The following is an 18,634-nucleotide window of genomic DNA, read 5'->3' on the forward strand; positions in this document are numbered from 1 at the left end:
TTTTACAATTTTACAATTTTTTTTTTTACAAATGAGGAAGAGAAATAAAGCAGCTTTGCAAGAGGTAAATCAATATCATTTCCAGATCCAGGACTTGAATCTAGTGCTTTCTATCATTATGTGCTTATTACCTTTCTACAGTAAAAGTTTCATAACTGTAGGGATAGGGAACAGATAAGTGATTTCATAGATATAAAAAATTTACCTGAGGAAATTTACTGTATCAATGAAGATATGTAAAACTTCTCTGCAAATAGGATTGGATTAGAGCAAAGGTGTCAAATAAGGAGGGGAGAAGGACATCAAATATGGATCATAACTCTCCAGAGTAAGGCAAGAACTAAAGTAAAATGTAATTGAGAAATATGTAACTAATTAGTTTAAATGTGTGTGTGTGTGTGTGTGTGTGTGTGTGTGTGTGTGTATGTGTATGTGTTTTAAATAAGTTGCCTTCACAGATCCTTATAAATATTTTAGTGATCCTGATTTCTATTTGAGTTTGATGCTACTAGGCATAAGCTCTGAGAAATTAATATGCCCAAGATCATAAAGCCAATATTTATCTTAAACAGGAGTAGAACCTACTGAATAGTGTGAAGGCAGATTACAAAATAAAATTGGTTTGATGTGAGAATCAAGAGAACCAATCAGATTCCATCTCATAAACAATAACATTATCCTCCCTCTTATAATTCTTCTGCAAATCATTCATAGGAAAATAGAAGGTATAATCCAGCTATTGTTTTGTAAAATTTTGGTGGATGCAATTAGTCAGCATCTCCCAGTTCTGGGAAAGGAAAGACCTCAAACTCCCCTCTTGCTCTCCCAACTTGCAAAATCCATCATCTTTTCTCCAATTAGGAATCAGATTATCTAATCTTGACTCCTGCTTTACATCCTTTTAATTGTTTTCCTTTAGTACATATAAATCTCTCTTCTATGTTCAGAATCTAGTGCCAAGCTGAAGTTGCCTCTTCCTGATTTGTTGGCATGCATTGTTTAAATTTCATCTGTTACACTAAATTTTCATGGCCCTAAGGCTAGCTTCCTATCTACAATGTCAATGGTTCTTTCAATCCCTTTATACTAATAAAAGTTATTCAGGACACCAAAAAGCTTTAGTTTATGTGGATTATATCTGTTAATATTTACCATATTAGAAATAAGAATGAATGCATTTTCAAAGACTTATTTATTAATTGCTTTTAAGACAATAATAACAAACCCATTTACATGTTAACAAAAATAACATTTTTTAAATTAAATTATTAAAGGAGCTAGAAGGTGCATTGGATAGAGTACATTCATCTTCCTGAGCTCAGATGTGGACCTCAGATACTTACTAACTGTGTGACCTTGGGCAAGATACTTAACCCTGTTTACCTTAATTTATTCACCTATAAAATGAGCTAGAAAAGAAAATGCCAAACCACTCCAGTACTTTTGCCAAGAAAACCTCAAATAGGGTCATAAAGAGTCAATCATGACTGAAAATGACTGAACAATTTTAAAATATGAAAGTAATTATATTTTTCAAAACAAAAACTTTAGTGAGAAGACTGGCATTGCTTTTGATTATTTTGTAAATCATTAGTGTCCAGTTGAAATAAAGACAGCTTGATTTTCATATCTCCTTCTACATTTCATTTTTTCTAGCCTCACATGAATATGTAGTTGAAAAAGGAAGGATTACTTTAATAGGAAAATAATATCTTAGTATTATTATTATAATAGTATTGCCCTAGTCGACTCTATGAAAAATCTTAGGATCCTTCAAGCGTCCTCAGACCACACTTCAAGAATTAATACACTGTGCCATCATTCTAGCTCTCTTTTGTTGTTATTGTATAGTCTCTCAGTAGTGTCTGACTCTACGTTATCCATAGGCATTATCTATGGGGTTTTCTTAGCAAAGATACTGGCATGGTTTGCTATTTCTTTTTCAACTCTGTTCCCATTTTGTGAATGAAGAACTAAAGAAAATCAGGTTAAGTAACTTGTCTGGGGTCATGCAGCTAATGTATGAGGCCAGATTTGTTCTTGGATCTTCCTGACTCCAGGCCCAGTGCTCTACACATTGCACCACTTAGCTGCCCCATACATCATCTGTATCTACCGTCTGTAAATTAGGTTAAAGCTAGGAAACTTAGATTTTCACATTCCTGGTGTGCTTACTTTGCTATATCGGATATTCCATATTTCACCCCTGCACTTTTAAATAAGTCATCTCCCAAGTCTGAAATACGATTACCCCTCAATTCCCCCTTATAGAATACAATGCTCTGTGAATTGAATCTGTGTCTCTAACTAGCTTGTGATCTATGACATATCATTTGATATTACTAAATAGCATTGATGTAGTGCTTTAAAGTTTGCAAAATACTTTACAAATATTACCTCATTTTATCCTCCCAACAGCCCTCGGAAATGAGTGCTGTTATTATCTTCATCTTACAGGTGAGGAAATTGAGGCAAGCAGAGGTTAATTGATTTGCCCAGGATCAAAAACTTGTATGTTTCTGATTTGAAAAACATCTTTCTGACACAAGGGTCTGCACTTTATCCATAATACCGCTTGCTAGGCTTCAATTTTCCTCATCTCTCTAATCTGAAAATAATCTCTAAAATTCACTGATTCTAAAGTCTGATAGAGCATACCACTTTAGAAAGATCAGGGAGAAAGAATTCTTTTTAAATTTTTTTTCTTGTGTCTGACATTTATTATCTATGTGACTCCAATCACTTAACTAGAGAAAGAACACTTAAAGGGACTGAGATAGCATAAGAATGAATTCTCAGTTAAATTCTTCAAAATGCATTTACTGAAATGATATGGAACTCTAGAAAAAAAGGAAACAAGCCATTTGTTACAAAGACATATTTTCTACCCAGAATACTTAGTTTTAATTATTACTGATTGCATAGAAAGGCCTTAATCCATCTTTAAAATAATTCTATTGAATCAAATGTAATAACAAGGATGAAAATTCCTAAATTCCTAAAGAAAGAATGTTCTTTGGGCTTCTCTCTGTAATGATGGCTTTGGTAGTTTTTTTTTTTTTTTTTTAACTTATACAGTCTTTCTGTGAAATTTTGAATTGTATGAATCTAATAAGAAGTAATATTTTTAAAAGTTCACCAAATCTCCTTTAGATGATTATTCCATTTCTAAAAGGCAAAACAATAATTCTCTGCCCTCTGGGTATACAGTGCAGGTCATATATATTTCTAGCTCTTTAACTAATAAACAAGGTTCAATCATTCCATTTTTAATTAATTCTTTCCAGTAGGGCTCCATGCAAATGATAGATTTAAAAGAAAGAAAACAAATAAACAAGCAAAAAGAGAGAGAGAAAGAGAGAGGTATTATTCTTTTTATAATACCCCTGATGTATAATCTTTATCAAAGGCAAAATTCTGAATTTGGTAAAGTTTGTCTCTATTTCTCTTCCCCTGCCTCCTATATTAAGATGCTATTCCCAATGACTAAGGACCTCATATTGTCCTTTATCTTAAGCTTCATGTGCATCAGCAAGACCTGCCTTCTGGGATAATGCTCCATATTCTAGATGTTTCCTATGATTTTTACTTTTTTAAATTGAATCTCCCTGTCTTGTCTGATCTGGAAATACAATGGCTACTCCTGAAACTAGTTCCAACACTTATCAGCCTATTTTTTGACCCAGGCAGGTTCACCCTTTCTTCATCATTCTGGAATTTCTCTGCATATAAGAGAGAGTCCATTATCTTGATTCCAGACCTATTATGGAAACTCAGTTAGCCACTATACCTGTGTATTACCTTTCCTGAATTCCTTTTTCACCCATCAAAATTTACCTGTCCTTCCTACCATTATGTCAGCTAACTCCTCTGGATAATGGATACATTAAAGCAACTTGCTATTTTTTCAGTGGAGCATTCTAGCATTTGAAGACATTAGAGATAATACAATAACTTAGGAACCATTTTGATAGTGAGAATTTTAGACACATACCAGGCTAATAGATGACAAATGATGGTGAGGGGATATAATAGAACTTTTCAAGTTTTTCAAATTATAATCTGGAAGCAGTTCAGAATTTCATATATTTCCCATATTGACACTACTGTCTGTTTTTAGCATCATGGCAATTTATAAACTGTGTTATATTAGCAGAGAGTGATACCTAGAAGAAGGAAATCAATCTCACTTAGGCAAGTTTCCAGAACTTAAATCCCTGGGAATCCATTATTCATTTAAATCTATCATTAGAGGACCAATAATAAGAAGTAAAGTTTCTACCTTTCCCCATATTGCAGGTGTCTGAATATAATGAGTACTTCTGAACTAACTCTTGGCAGTATTTGACCTCACTGGTTAACTTCAGCTTCTAAATAATTTTACCTCTCATTTTTTTGTAGCTACCACTCTTCCTATTTTTCCTCCGTCTCTAAAAGTTTGTTCATTGACTATGCATCTTAATGCTGACCCCTTAAGCTTTCATGATGTTATATTATCCTAGTTTTTCCTTCTAGTTGACCCCTTCTGTTTTGTCTCCTGTTCTACCTCCTTGCTCCACTGGAGGCAGCCAGATGGTACAGTGGATAGAGGATGGGAGCTGGAGTCAGGAAAATTCATTCACATAAGTATAAATCTAGCCTAAGATACTTCCTAGCTGTGTGACACTGGACAAATTACTTAACCCTGTTAGTTTCAGTTCTTCATCTATAAAACGATCTGAAGAAAGAAATGGCAAATCACTCCAGGACCTAAATAAGTAAGGTCATGAAGAGTCAGAACACCTGTAAAACATAAAACAATTGGAACAAAAAATTATCTCCCACTCCCTAAGTGTTATTTTTTACTGTTGTCTTTGGTCTTATGGTTTCTCTCTCTTGTTGATCACACCTCTTCCTTTGGCTTCAGATATCACTTCAATGGGGTAGTCTTCCAATTTTATATTTCTAGTCCTAATCTCATCTCTGAAATCTAGTCTTACAATTTAAACAGCTTAATGGACAATGATCTTGTTAATACCACACTGACCCAAAAGCAGACTACAATTGTTTTTTTGTTTTGTTTTGGTTTGGTTTTTGTTTCTTTTTTTTGTCAAAATGAGTAAAAAGTTAAAGCAGGCTCTAACTATAGATAGCTTCTATACTGAAAGAGAGCAGACTTCAAACCCTGAGGAGACTAAAAACAGATTGTCTCTAGATGAAACCTCAAAAGGGGATATGATCTGATCCCCACTACACAAGGCTCTCATAGAAGAAATTAAAAAGGCTCTTACAAGAGAGCTAGAAGAAAAATGGAGAAAGGAAAGGGAAGCTTTGCAAGAGGGTCTGAATAAATTAAGTTACTCATTAAAAGATAAGAGTGGATAAAGAAATTAACTCCCTGAAAAAACAGAATAAGTGAACTGGAAAAATAAAAGCTCTCTAAAAAATAAAATTGGCAAAATGGAAAAAAATTCCATAGAACAAAACAACTCATTTAAAAACTCAATTGGACAAGTACAAAATGAAATAAAAAAAAGTAAATGAAGAAAATAATTCATTAAAAATCAAAATTAAACAAATGGAAATGAATGACTCAAGGAACACCAAGAATCAGTCAAACAAAATGAAAAAAAAAATTGAAAAAATTGAAAAATATGTTAAATACCTACTTAGATCTAGGAGAGATAATCTGAGGATTATTGGACTTCCTGAAAAGCATAATGAAAAAAAGAGCCTAGACACTTTTTCAGGAAAGCATCAAAGAGAACTTCCCAGATGCTATAGAAATGGAGGGTAAAATAGACATTGAAAGAATTCATCGATCTGATGAAAGAAATCCCAAAATCAAAACTCCAAGAAATACTGTAGCTAAATTCCAGAACTATCAGACAAAGAAAAAATACTTTTAAAGCAGCTAGAAAAAAACAATAAAAATACAGAGGAACCACAATAAGGATCACTCAGGATCTAGCAGTATCCACATTAAAATATTGAAGGGCCTGGAATCTGATATTCTGAAAGGCTAAGGAATTTGGTATGCAGCCAAGAACAACTTACCCAGCCAAAATGAGCATTTTCTTCCAGGGAAGAAGATGGACATTCAATGAAATAGGTGAATTCTATCTATTTCTAACAAAAAAACTGGAACTAAACAAAATGTTTGATTTCCAAATAAAAGACTCAAGAGAAACATAAAAAGGTAAAAAGAAATCTTGGGAACTATATTTCTGTTATGAGTATACATAAAGAATACATGTATAATTTAGTTTTACTGTTATAATAATAATAAAAAAAGAAGCTGGAGGTGGAAAGGAAATTGTACCAGAAAAAAGGAAAAGTGGAGGTAAAAAGAGGGAAATTACATCTCACAAAGAGGCAAAGGAAACCTATTGTATCTGAGGGAAAGAAGGGAGGGGGATGAATATAGTGTATATCTTACGCTCGTCAGAATTGGTTTAAAGAGAAAAATATTAGACATATTCGATTTACAGAGAAACTTCTCCCACTTCATTGAAAAGTGGGAGAAGAAAAGTGAAAAGGGAAGGACTAAGCTAAATAGAAGGGAATACAGAAATTGTAAAGGAAAGGTTTAAGAAAAGGGGGAGTGTGATGACCGAGTTAACACCCTGGATACTTTAAAATCAGCCGGAGTGAGGATAAGCAAAAGTCCTTCATTTTTATTCTTTATTGAAGGGAAAGGAGAGCTCATGGACACAGAAATCTCCTCTTTGTTCTCCCGCTCCAAGCCACCACTCTTGTCCTACTCCACTCTCTAAATCCTTCACCCAATCTCAACAGATCAATCTTGCACAGAGTAGTGGGCAGGGCCATTCTTTCTCCAAGCATATGCTAATAGAGTATTGTCCAATTGGTAATTAGCCTTTTAAGTGCTCTGACCTCAGTTTATCAACTCAATTTCAGCCCATTACAGGGGAGGGACTCTAAGGTGGGGGAAGGGATCCTAAAGAGGGAGGGCTTTGTGAGGCAAGTGATGCTCACAAGTTTAATACTGGGGAGGGGAGTACAGGAAAAGAAAAGAGAAAAGCATAATCTGGGGTTAACAAGAGGGCAGGAAATACAGAATTAATAATTTTAACCATAAATGTGAATGGAGTAAACTCCCCCATAAAGCAGAGGCAGATAGCAGACTGGATTAAAAGTCAAAATCCTACAATATGTTGTTTACAGGAAACACAGGAAGCAGGACAATACATACATAGTAAAGGTAAAAGGCTGGAGCAGAATCTACTATGCTTTAGGTGAAGTAAAAAAAGCAAGGGTAGCCATCCTGATATCAGATCAAGCAAAAGAGATAAGGAAGGAAACTATATCTTGCTAAAGGGTACCATAGATAATGAAGTAATAGCAATATTAAACATATATACAGCAAGTGGTGTAGCATCTAAATTCTTAAAAGAGAAATTAAGAGAGCTGCAAGAAGAAATAGACAGCAAAACTATAATAGTAGGAGATCTCAACCTTGCACTCTCAAAACTAGATAAATCAAACCACAAAATAAACAAGAAAGATGTTAAAGAGGTAAATAGAACACTAGAAAACAGGTATGATAGATCTTTGGAGAAAACAAAATGGAGACAGAAAAGGAATATACTTTCTTTTTGGCAGTTCATGGAACCTATACAAAAATTGACCATATATTGGGGCATAAAGACCTCAAATTCAAATGCAGAAAGGTAGAAATAGTAAATGCATCCTTTTCAGATCATGATGCAATAAAAATTTTATTCAATAAAAAGCCAGGGAAAAATGGACCAAAAAGTAATTAGAAACTAAATAATCTCATCCTAAAGAATGATTGGGTGAAACTGCAAATCACAGACACAATTAATAATTTCACCCAAGAAAATGACAATATCGAGACAACATACCAAAATGTGTGGGATGCAGCCAAAGCAATAATAAGACGAAATTTTATATCTCTAGAGCCCTACTTGCATAAAATAAAGAAAGAGAAAATCAATTAATTAGGCTTGCTACTAAAAAAAGTTAGAAAAAGAGCAAATTAAAAACCCTCAGTTAAACACTAAACTTGAAATTCTAAAAATAAAAGGAGAGATTAATAAAATTGAAAGTAAAAAAACTATTGAATTAAATAAAACTAAGAGTTGGTTCTGTGAAAAAACCACCACAATAGGTAAAGCCTTGGTAAATTTGATTAGAAAAAGGAAAGAGGAAAATCAAATTGTTAGTCTGAAAAATTAAAAGAGAGAACTTGACATTAATGAAGAGGAAATTAGAGCAATAATTAGGAATTGCTTTGCCCAACTTTATGCCAATAAATTTGATAACTTTAATGAAATGGATGAATACCTTCAAAAACATAAATTGCCCAGATTAACAGAGGAAGAAATAAATTGGTTAAACAGTCCCATTTTAGAAAAAGAAAGAGAACAAGCTATTAATCAACTCCCTAAGAAAAAATCCACAGAACCAGATGGATTTACATGGGAATTCTACCAAACATTTAAAGAAGAATTAATTGCAATGCTATATAAACTATTTGAAAGAATAGGAATTGAAGGAGTCTTACCAAATTCCTTTTATGACATAGAAATGGTATTGACAGAGAAAGAAAATTATAGACCAGTCTCCCTAATTAACATTGATACAAAAATTTTAAATAAAATACTAGCAAAAAGATTGCAGAAAATCATCTCCAGGATAATATACCATGACCAAGTAGGATTTATACCAAGAACACATGGCTGGTTCAATATTAGGAAAACTATAAACATATTTGACTATATCAACAACCAAATTAACAAAAATCATTTGATCATTTCAGTAGATGCAGAAAAAGCATTTGATAAAATCTGACACCCATTCCTATTAAAAACACTAGAGAGAATAGGAATAAATGGACTTGTCAGTAGCATCTATTTAAAACCATTAGTAAGCATCATATATAATGGTGATAAACTGGAACCATTCCCAATAAGATCAGGAGTGAAATAAGGTTGCCCACCATCACCATTACTATTCAGTATTGTATTAGAAATGCTAGCTTTGGCAATAAGAGATGAAAAAGAGACTAAGGGAAATAGAGTAGGTAATGAGGGAACCAAATTTTCACTCTTTGCAGATGATATTATGGTATACCTAGAGAACCCAAGAGATTCTACTAAAAAGCTATTAAAAATAATCCACAACTTTAGCAAAGTTGCAGGATACAAAATAAATCCACATAAATCCTCAACATTTTTATATATCACCAACAAAAAAAAAAAAAATCCAACAGCAAGAGATACAAAGAAAAATTCCATTTAAAATAACTATCAATAGAATAAAATATTTGGAATCTATCCGCCAAAGGAAATAAGGAACTATATGAGCAAAACTACAAAACAATTTTTACATAAATAAAATCAGATCTGAACAACTGGAAAAATATTAAGTGCTCTTGGATAGGCCGAGTGAATATAATAAAGATGACAATACTATCTAAACTAATCTATTTATTTAGTGCTATACCTAATCAGACTCCTTAGAAACTATTTAAATGACCTAGAAAAAATAACAAAATTCATATGGAAGAACAAAAGGTCAATAATTTCAAGAGAACTAATAAAAAAAAAAATCAAATGAAGGTGGCTTAGCTGCACCTGATCCAAAATTATATTATAAAGCAGCTGTCATCAAAATCATTTGGTATTGGCTAAGAAATAGATTAGTTGATCAGTAGAATAGATTAGGTTTACAGGACAAAATAGTTAATAACTATAGCAATCTAGTATTTGACAAACCCCCAAATCCCAAGTTTTGGGATAAGAATTCACTATTTGACAAAAACTGCTGGGAAATCTGGAAATTAGTATGGCAGAAACTAGGCATGGATCCACACTTAACATGGTAGACTAGGATAAGGTCAAAATGGGTTCATGATTTAAGCATAAAGAATGAGATTATAAATAAATTAGAAGAACATGGGATAGTTTAACCCTTAGATCTGTGGAGGAGGAAGGAATTTGTGACCAAAGAAGAATTAGAGATCATTATTGATCACAAAATAGAAACTTTTGATTATGTCAAATTAAAAAGCTTCTGTACAAACAAAACTAATGCAGACAGGATTAGAAGAGAAGCAAGAAATTGGGAAAATATTTTTACAGTTAAAGGTTCTGATAAAGGCCTCATTTCCATAACATATAGAGACTTGACTGTAATTTATAAGAAATCAAGCCATTCAGCTAATTGTACAATATTTCAGAGTCTGATTCTTTTTCTACAGCAAAATAACGTTTTGGTCGGGTATACTTATTGTGTATCTAATTTATATTTTAATATATTTAACATCTACTGGTCATCCTGCCATCTAGGGGAGGGGGGGGGTGTAAGAGGTGAAAAATTGGAACAAGAGGTTTGGCATTTGTTAATGCTGTAAAATTACCCATGTATATATCATGTTAATAAAAGGCTATTAAAAAAAAAAAAATCAAGCCATTCTCCAATTGATAAATGGTCAAAGGATATGAATAGACAATTTTCAGATGATGAAATTGACACTATTTCTACTTATAAGAAAGGGTGTTCCAAATCACTATTGATCAGAGCAATGCAAATTAAGACAATTCTGAGATACCACTTCACACCTGTCAGATTGGCTAAGATGACAGGAAAAGATAATGGCAAATGTTGGAGGGGATATGGAAAACTGGAACTGCTGCATTGTTGGTATAGTTGTGAATGGCTCCAGCCATTCTGGTGAGCAATTTGGAATTATGCTCAAAAAGTTATCAAACTGTGCATACCCTTTCATCCAGGAGTGTAACTACTGGGCTTATATCCCAAAGAGATATTAAAGAAGGCTAAGGGACCTGTATGTGCAAAAATGTTTGTGGCAGCCCTTTTCATAGTGACTAGAAACTGGAAATTGTATGGATGCCCAGCCATTGGGCATTGGCTACGAAATAGATTAGTTGATCTATTTGAGAATGGCTGAATAAATTATGATATATGAATGTTATGGTATATTATTGTTCTGTAAGAAATGACCAGCAGGATAAATACAGAGAGGCTTGGGAAGACTTACATGAACTAATGCTAATTGAAATGAACAGAAACAGGAGATCATTATATACTTGAACAACAATACTATATGAGGATCAACTTTGATGGAAGTGGCTAGCTTTGGCAATGACAGGATACAATTCAGATCCAATTGATCAGTGATAAACAGAACCAGCTAAACCAGGGAAAGAACATGAGTGTGAACTGCTTGCATTTTTTTCTTCCCTGGTTATTTTTATCTTTCTAAATCCAATTTTTCTTGTGCAACAAGAGAAGTATATAAGTATATATACATATATTGTATTTTAGATATACTTTAACATGTTTAACATGTATGAGACTGCCTGCCATCTAGGGGAGGAGATGGAGGGAAGGAAGGGAAAAGTTGGAGCAGAAGTGATTGCAAGGGTCAATGCTGAAAAATTACCCTTGCATATGTTCTGTCAATAAAAAGCTATACTTAAAAAAAAAAAAAACCTCACACTTTATACTAAGATAAGTTTCAAAGAGATACATGATCTAGATATAAAAGGTCACGTAAAAAACATGGGGGAAAAATATCAGTCAGATGTATGGATGAAAGAAAAGTGCATAACCAATCAAGGGATAGAGAGGATCACAAAAGATAAAGTGGATAATCTTCATTAAACAAATAATAGTGATTTTGCATAGTGAAATGTAATAAAGCTAAGATCAAAGGGGAAATAATTAGCTAGGAAAATTCTTTACAGGAAATTTCTGTTATAAAGATTATATTTCTAAGCTATCTAAGGACCCAATTCAAATTTATGAGAATGAGCCATTCACTAATTGATAAGTTTTCTAAGGATTTGTTACTCAGTTATTTAGTGATGTGGACCATAATGTCTGTTGGGTTGGATTTACCATTTCCTTCTCCAATGGATTAAGGCAAATAGAGATTAAGTAACTTGCCCACTGTCATATAGACCAGATCTGAACTCAGGTCCCTGACTCTAGATGCAGCACTCTATTCACTGAGTCACTTAACTGAAAATTCAGGCTATTTATAGCTATAAGAAAGCATGTTCTAATTTACTACTAATTTTAGAAATGCAAATTAAATTAATTCTGGGATTCTATCTTATATCTGTCATATAAGAAAAGATGGTGAAAAGAAAAAAATGTTAAAAGTTAGAGGGGATATGAGAAAATAGACACATTAATGCACTACTACTAATCTATGGGTGGATACAACCATTTTGGAAAGCAATTTGGAATTATTCACAAAGTTAATATATATATTTCATGCCGTTTTATCTCTTAAGTCCTTGCTTAATAAATTCAGCCCAGCTAAACCCCCACTCCCAGATGTGAAACTTTCTTAACATAAAATGACTTCTCCCTTCTCTTAACTTCTGTAGCATTTATTTCCAGAACCCTTTAAAAAACAATTAATTGCATATTTCTTTTGACCTATCTGTAGTTGTTTCTTTGAACTGTTTATTTAAACTACTGTTTACATTAGCATGCATTTGTGCTTTCACTCCCTACATAGATAACTCATTCCAAGTTGCATGATCTTATCTAGATCTTTTCACATGATTTAGCCACAGGGGTGTCCTCAAACTACAGCTTGCGGGCCAGATGCAGCAGGTGAGGATGATAATCCCCCTCACCCAGGGCTATGAAGTTTATTTATTTAAAGGCCCACAAAACAAAGTTTTTGTTTTTACTATAGTCTGGGCCTCTAACAGTCTGAGGGACGGTGAACTGGTCCCCTATTTAAAAAGTTTGAAGACCCCTGATTAGGCCATCAGATATGATATCTTATTTATATTAGGTACTAAATAAAAGTTGATTATTTAATTAGAACATTGGCAAAGATGGAATATAATTTCATGACTTAACCAAGTAGTCTTCTTCCCATTCTACTTTTTACCTGATTTTAAATTAGGAAAATTATATAAGAATTAAAAGGTTGCTAGTCATTCCTCTGCCATGCAAATTCTTATCTCATGAAATACTTTAAATGTAAAGGTGAAAACTTAGAATATTTCAGTAACTAATTTCTAATTTGATCCTTCCTCATTCTAAAGATAAGGAAAATGAGTTTCAATTTAGAGACTACCATAATATTAGTAGGAAGTCAATTGACCATAAATTACTGGGGAAGAAAATGGCAAACCACTTCAGTATCTTTGCCAAGAAAACATTATATGGAGTTGTAAAGGGCTGAAACTCTGAATAGGTGCACTGGAATCAGACAACCGAGCACTAAAGGCTAATTACCTATTGGACAATATTAGCATATGCTTGGAAAATGGCCCTTCTCACTGTTTTCTGCTTGCTTGATCATTTGGTGTATACAGATAATTGTAGGAGGGATTAGGGAGTGGAATAAGACAAGCCAGAGTCACTTTGGAGGAGAATGAGAGAGAAGGTTGGTGGCAAGCCTCGTGGAGGTTTGTTTCTCTCCCTTACTTCTTCCCCTAAAGACCAAGGACTTTTGCTGATCCTGAGGTCAACAGGGAGCTAAACCACATCACTTGGGGTCACAAAGAATCAAACACAATTAAACAAATGAACAATAAATATTAGTCGGAAGACTGGTAAACAAAAGAATACTAGCTCAGGAGTCAGAAGGGTTTCTGTTCTGGAGCTGTGAACTTAAGATGCATTTTTTTAAAACCTGCAATCAGAGGATGTTGATTTTGGTTATCACTGTTCTTTTATGTGATTCCTACAAGGGACATACCTGGTTGGAAGAAGATTTTTAAAGTAACATTTTCTTCTATTAAAAAAACAAAATTGAAATTACAAAATTGTAATTTCATTAATAGAGAACACTCCAAAATTAGGAAAATCCCTTTACCAATTTAGGTGGACACTCTCTCTGCAATTTATGATCTTAAAGAGTAGACTAAAGTACTGAGGAATTAAGTCCCACAGCCAGTATTTTTCAAAGAGTGAATATTAACCTGTATTTTCCTTTCTCAGAGGCTTGCTCTCTATGCCGTAGTTGGATAGCTCCCATGCTGGCTTTATAACTATAGGATCCTCTATTATCTTTCATCAGTTGTATGACAGTAAATTTGTGAAATGCTATAAAATATCATTTGTGAGACCCAATTTTTTTCCCTTCTACCTTATGTATATCCTCAATAAATATATAAATTAGTGTAAAAATTTTTAGATATGAGAAAGCAGGCATAGAGGTCATTAATTATTTATATTTTTTAGTTACCTTTTTTCAATAATGACAAAGTTTGTGATCTTTTACCCAGGTATCTTGGATCTTCTGCAATATCTCTCATGATTCTTAATATGAGTCATATCTACTGTTGTCTTCCACTTTTTAAACTTTGTATTATAAACTTTAAACTTTGAACTTTTTAAACTTTATAACTTTGAGCTAGACTAGTCTAGCTCATATTTGTCTATTTACCTCTATGTCAATATCATTTTAATATTGTGACTCCACTGTCATGGATGGAAAGACACATGTATTATAGTAATATTTTTGTTGTGATATAACTTTCTATTTTAATCCATAAATGCTCAAAGGACAGCCTGTTTTAATTGTATCTTATTTTGTAATATTTATTTTTAATACATATTGTTTATGAATCATGTTGGGAAAGAAAAATCAGAACAAAAGAGAAAAACCATGGGAGAGAAAAAAAAAAAAAGAAGTAAGCTCAGCATGTCTTGATTTACATTCAATCTCCATAGTTCTTTTTCTGGATGCAGATGATATTTTCGGTCCAAAGTCTATTGGATTTCTTTGTATCACTGAACCACTGAGAAGAACCAAGTGTTTCATAGATTCATCCACATTCTTGCTGTTATTGTGTACAATGTATTCCTGATTCTGCTTGTTTTGCTCAGCACCCTGTTCATATAAATCTTTCCGAGTTTTTCTAATATCAGCTTGTTCATCATTTTTTATAGAATAATAATATTCCATTATCTTCATATACCACAACTTACTTAGACCCTTCCCCAACTGATATGTATCCATTCATTTTCCAGTTCTTCACTATCACAAAAATAAGTGCTACAAACATTTTTAGTACATGTGTCCTTTAGTAACATTGCTGGATCAAAAGGTATGTACAGTTTTATACCCTTTAGATTATAGTTCCAAATTGTTCTCCAGAATGGTTGGATCATTTCAGAACTCCATCCACAAGGCATTAGTGTCCCAGTTTTACCACATCCCCTCCAACATTTATCTTTATACTTTCTTGTCATTTTAGCCAATATGAGAGGTGTGAGGGGGGGTACTCAGAGTTGTTTTAATTGCATTTCTCTAATAAGTAGCTATTTAGAGCATTTTTTTCCATACATCTATAGATGGCTTTAATTTTATTATCTGAAAATTGTCTGTTTGTATCCTTTGACCATTTTTCAATTGGGGAATGACTTGTATTCTTATGAATTTGACACAGTTTTTTATATAATTTAGAAATGAAACCTTTATCAGAAATACTGGCTATAAAGATTTTTCCCCAGCTTTGTACTTCCCTTTTAATCTTGTTTCTGTTAGTTTTGTTTGTATGAAACGTTTGTAATTTTATGTAATCAAAGTTATCCATTTTGATTTTCATAATATTCTCTATTCTCTCTCTCTCTGTTCTCTATAATATTCTTCTTTGGTCATAAATTCCTCCTATCTCCAAAGATCTGATAGATCCCTTGCTCTTCCAATTTCTTTATGGTATCATCCTTTATGCTCACATTGTGTATCCGTTTTGATCTTATTTTGGTGTGCTGTGTGAGATATAGGTATATGTCAAGTTCCTGACATACTGTATTCCAGTTTTCCCAGCAATTTTTGTGAAACAGTGAGTTCTTATTCCAGAAGTTGGATTCAGGGGCTTATCAAATACTAAATTACTAGTATTCATTATTGTTTTGTATGTATCTAGTCCATTCCACTGATCCATCACTCTTTTTCTTAGCAGTAGCAAATGCTTCTGATGACTGCTGATTTATAATACAGTTTTAAGTCTGGTACTGCTAAGCCACCATTCTTTATATATATTTTTTCATTAATTCTCTTGATATTCTTGACCTTTTGTTCTTTCAGATCAATTTTGTTGTATTTTTTCTAGTTTTATAATTTTTTTTTCTTGAAGCAATTGGGGTTAAGTGACTTGCCCAGGGTCATACAGGCAGCAAATGTTAAGTGTTTGAGACCAGATTTGAACTCAGGTCCTCCTGACTTCAAGGCTGGTGCTCTGTCCACTACACCAACTAGCTGCCCCCCTCTATAAAATACTTTTTTGGAAGTTCTATTGATATGGCACTGAACAAATAGACCAATTTAGGCAGAATTGTTAATTTTTTTTCTATTAGCTCAGCATACCTAGTCCAGTTGTTTAGATCTGCTTATTTGTGTACAAAGTGATTTGTAATTATGTTCATATAGTTCTTGGGTTTGCCTTGGCAGGTAGACAATCAAATACTTTATTTTGCCTATAGTTATTTTAAATGGAACTTCTCTTGGTGCTGGGATTTGTCAGTAATATATAGAAATGCTGCTGATTTGTATGGGTTTATTTTATATCCTGCATCTTTGCTAAAGCTGTAAATTGTTTCCAACAGGTTTTTTTTTGATGATTTTCTAGGATTCTCTAAATATATCATCTGTAAAGAGTTTAACTCTTAAATAAAATATATATATATATATATATATATATATATATATGTTTTTCTCCATTTATCTCTCTATGCTTCTCAAGTTTTGTGTTTGTAGATTAAAATTTCTGTTTAGAAATGATTGAAAGTCTCTTATTTTGTTGAAGATCCACTGCTTCCCCTGAAAGATGATGCTCAGTTTCACTGGGTATTGATTCTTGATTGTCACCCCAGTTACAATCTTTGCCTTCCAGAATATGGTATTCCATGCCCTCCAATGTTTTTTTGTAGAAGCTGTCAGAGCCTAAGTAATCCTGACTGTTTCTCCTTGATATTTGAATTGTTTTTGTCTGTCAGTTTGCAGTATTTTTCCCTTTGAGATTATAGTTATGGAGTTTTGCAATATTGTTCCATGGGATTTTCCTGGTGGGATCTCTTTCTGAAGGCAACCAATGGATTCTTTCAATGAGTATTTCATTTCCCCTTCTGTTTCTGGAACAGTTTTCCTTGTTGATTTCTTGAAGAATGTTATCCAGGCTTTTTTTTTTTTTTTTTTTTTTTTTTTGGTCATGGCCTCCAAGAAGGCCAATAATTTTTAAATTGTCTCTTCCAGATCTATTTTCCAGCAGTATTTCACATTTTCTTCATTTTTTCATTCTTTTTAGTTTGTTTGACACATTCTTGCTGTCTCATAGAGTCATTAGCCTTTATTTGACCTATTCTGGCTTTTAATGTCTGTTTTTTTCCAGTTAGCTTTGGTATCTCTTTTTCCATTTGGTTAATTCTAATTTTCAAGATGGTATTTTCTGCAGTGGAATTTTTTTATTTTTTGCATTTGGCCAATTGTATTTTTAAAGAGTTGTCTTCTTCAATTTTTTTCCTTCCTTTTCCAAGCTGTTTCTCTCTTGCATACCTCTCATTTCTTTTCTCATTTTTTTCTTGTACCTATCTTAATTGCCTTTTTTATGACTTTTATGACCACATCCAAGAAACCTCTTTGGGAATAGGTTAGGGAATGGAAGGGTTCTTTGATAAATAGTTTTACTGCATCTGCAAATGGTTGTAGGAGTCCATAGGATTTGGTCCTTTTCAGAATTGGCTTGAGAATTTATCTCACTCTTTGAGGTTTCTTTTGTGGGCATTTTGTTCTCACCTGAGTTGATGTTTTGTCCTCTCACATTAGCAGCTTTTGGTGGTTAAGATTCTTTTCTGTTTCTTGCTTATTTTCTTTCCTTTTCATTTGGTACTTCCTCTTTTTTTTTTCACTTTTATGGTTGAGCTCTGCTCCTAGAGTAAAGGGATGCTGTCCTTAGCCTTGAGTTGAGCACAGGGGCCCCTTCTGTTACAGAAAGTAGTGTTGCCTGCTCTATTGAGGAAAAACCTGGCTTTCCTAAAGTTTGCCTGGGAGTAGAAGCTGCCCCATTGATTTGCTCCTGTACTGAGCCCAAACTGAGGGTATTAGTTGCTGATTTGCTATGATTAAGACCCGCTCACTGGCTTTTCCAGAGTCTATCTAACAAAAGAAATGAGAGGTATGCATGAGAGAATCAACACTTTGGAAAAGGGAAAAAAAATGTCTTAAGAAAACTCTTTAAATAGAATAAACCAAATGGAAAAAGAGATACAAAAGATAACTAAAGAAAATCACACATTAAAAACTAGAACAGGATAAGTGTGCACTGATGATTTTGTGGGACAGCAAGAATTAGTCAAACAGACTAAAAATAAGGAAAAAATGAAAGAATATGTGAAATACCTCATTTACAAAACAGCCAACTTGGAAAATAGATCCAGAAGAGACAGTTTAAAAATTATTGTCCTATCTCAAGGCCATGACCAAAAAAAGTCTGGATAGCATTCTACAAGAAGTCATTAAGGAAAACTGCCCTACTCAGTATTCTAGAAAAAAACAGGGAAACACTCATTGAAAGAATCCATCTGTCATCTCTGGAAAGAGCTCCCATAAGGAAAACCCCAAGGAACATTATTGCACAACTTCAAAACTATAATCTCAAGAAAAAAA

At 33.3% G+C, this 18,634-nt stretch overlaps 1 protein-coding gene across 7 annotated transcripts in view; it reads left to right on the plus strand.

The window, feature by feature from the left end:
* The window catches only part of CAMK2D (calcium/calmodulin dependent protein kinase II delta), a 372,089-nt gene that overhangs the window by 189,199 nt on the left and 164,256 nt on the right, over positions 1-18,634 (plus strand). The window lies entirely within an intron of this gene.

This window comes from Sarcophilus harrisii, chromosome 6 (assembly GCF_902635505.1).
Source record: "Sarcophilus harrisii chromosome 6, mSarHar1.11, whole genome shotgun sequence".
In the NCBI taxonomy this organism is placed as follows: domain Eukaryota; kingdom Metazoa; phylum Chordata; class Mammalia; order Dasyuromorphia; family Dasyuridae; genus Sarcophilus; species Sarcophilus harrisii.